Consider the following 2,500-nt stretch of genomic DNA (forward strand, 5'->3'; position numbering starts at 1 on the left):
CACGGTTCGGCGGCACAGGTGCCTGGCGGCTTTAGCACCTTGGGGTGGACAGGCCTGGCGGCAAGGGGGGCTAGGCACCTTGCTGCCAGCCGGCAATGGTGCACGGGGCGGGGCGCCACACAAACACGAAAGAGGGACAAGAGCGGGGCGATGGTCCACAGAGACGAGCCATGCACGGGGCCCGTGATCGCCGACACACGCGAACGCGGACGCGGACAAGGACAAGGACGCGACGCGCGGCGCGCGTGCGAGGTCAAGAGGGGCGCGCGCACGAAAACGCGAAAAAAGGGGCTAGCGGCCGAGAAACGCGAAAAAAACCGGGTCACCTACCTAGCCGAACGCCTAAAATCGCTTCGGGCAGGAGGTTTCGCCAAAGTGTCTGTACTGTCACACGGTCCGTACGGGCGCAACCCCATCGCGCGCCAGCACCCCTTCCTGGGGGCGCCCGCCCGCCAGGCGCCTGGCGCCCCACGCGCGCGCGCCCGGCGCCTGGCGCCTTGCCCCCCACGCGCGCCCGGCGCCTGGCGCCTGGCGCCTCGCCCCCCACGCGCGCGCCCGGCGCCTGGCGCCTTGCCCCCCACGCGCGCCCGGCGCCTGGCGCCTGGCGCCTCGCCCCCCACGCGCGCGCGCGCGTGGCGCCTTGCGCCTCGCCCCCCACGCGCGCGCGCGCGTGGCGCCTTGCGCCTGGCGCCTTGCCTCCGCGCGTGCCTGGCGCCTGGCGCCTTGCCCCCCACGCGCCTGGGCGCCTCTTTTCCGCCTGGGCGCCCTGGCACCTTTCCGCCTGGGCGCCTGTTTTCCGCCTTGGCGCCCTGGCGCCTTTTCGCGTGGGCGCCTCTTTTCCGCCTGGGCGCCATGGCGCCTTTCGGCCTGGGCGACTCTTTTTCGCCTGGGCACCTCTTTTCCGCCTGGGCGCCTCTTTTCCGCCTGGCCAGGGCGCCTCTTTTCCGCCTGGGCGCCATGGCGCCTTTCTGCCTGGGCGCCTCTTTTTCGCCTGGGCGCCTCTTTTCTGCCTGGGCGCCCTGGCGCCTTTTCGCCTGGGCGCCTCTTTCCCACCTGGGCGCCCTGGCGCCTCTTCGCCTGGGCGCCCTGGCGCCTTTTCGCCTGGGCGCCTCTTTTGGCGCCTGGGCGCCTACGCCAGGGCGCCTCTTTTCCGCCTGGGCGCCTCTTTTTCGCCTGGGCGCCTCTTTTCCGCCTGGGTGCCCTGGCGCCATTCCGCCTGGGCGCCTCTTTTCCGCCTGGGCGCCCTGGCGCCTTTTCGCCTGGGTGCCTCTTTTGGCGCCTGGGCGCCTACGCCAGGGCGCCTCTTTTCCGCCAGGGCGCCTCTTTTTCGCCTGGGCGCCTCTTTTCCGCCTGGGCGCCCTGGCGCCTTTTCGCCTGGCGCCTCTTTTGGCGCCTGGGCGCCTACGCCTGGGCGCCTCTTTTCCGCCTGGGCGCCTCTTTTCCGCCTGGGTGCCCTGGCGCCATTCCGCCTGGGCGCCTCTTTTCCGCCTGGGCGCCCTGGCGCCTTTTCGCCTGGGTGCCTCTTTTGGCGCATGGGCGCCTACGCCAGGGCGCCTCTTTTCCGCCTGGGCGCCCTGGCGCCTTTCCGCCTGGGCGCCTCTTTTTCGCCTGGGCGCCTCTTTTCCGCCTGGGCGCCCTGGCGCCATTCCGCCTGGGCGCCTCTTTTCCGCCTGGGCGCCCTGGCGCCTTTTCGCCTGGCGCCTCTTTTGGCGCCTGGGCGCCTACGCCAGGGCGCCTCTTTTCCGCCTGGGCGCCTCTTTTTCGCCTGGGCGCCTCTTTTCCGCCTGGGCGCCCTGGCGCCATTCCGCCTGGGCGCCTCTTTTCCGCCTGGGCGCCCTGGCGCCTTTTCGCCTGGCGCCTCTTTTGGCGCCTGGGCGCGTACGCCAGGGCGCCTCTTTTCCGCCTGGGCGCCCTGGCGCCTTTCCGCCTGGGCGCCTCTTTTTCGCCTGGGCGCCTCTTTTTCGCCTGGGCGCCTCGTTTCCGCCTGGGCGCCTCTTTTCCGCCTGGGCGCCCTGGCGCCTTTTCGCCTGGGCGCCTCTTTTCCGCCTGGGCGCGTCTTTTCCGCCTGGGCGCCCTGGCGCCTTTTCGCCTGGGCGTCCTGGCGCCTGTGCGCCCTGGTGCCTTTTCGCCTGGGCGTCTTGGCGCCTTTTCGCCCGGGCGCCTGTAGCATGTGCGCTTGGGCGCCTGTTCGACTCTTTGCATTGTGCGTTTTGGCTGCCTGGAGCATCACTGCTCGGGCGCAAGGGGCCTTCGGGTTATGGGGCTCCCCGGGGTCGAGTTTTTCCTCGGGACCAAGCGTCACATTCATGGGTTTGCGTCGTCGTTCCTTCGTGGCCTGGCCCCCGTTTTAGGCGTTGATGGAGGCGTCGCGAGGCGACTCGTCGCAGTGGCAGGCGAAGGTGGACCGGGTAGGGTCGGAGGGGCAGCGGATGGCTTCCTTGTGGAGGCGGCCGTGCGTCGGGTGCCCGCTTCCTCGCCATCGCAGGGATGCACGATGGCC

Source organism: Aristolochia californica, unplaced genomic scaffold, assembly GCF_029961685.1.
Source record: "Aristolochia californica isolate CCGP_79_NKW_82.1479 unplaced genomic scaffold, dmAriCali1.0.hap1 SCAF_60, whole genome shotgun sequence".
NCBI classification, from domain to species: Eukaryota; Viridiplantae; Streptophyta; class Magnoliopsida; order Piperales; family Aristolochiaceae; genus Aristolochia; species Aristolochia californica.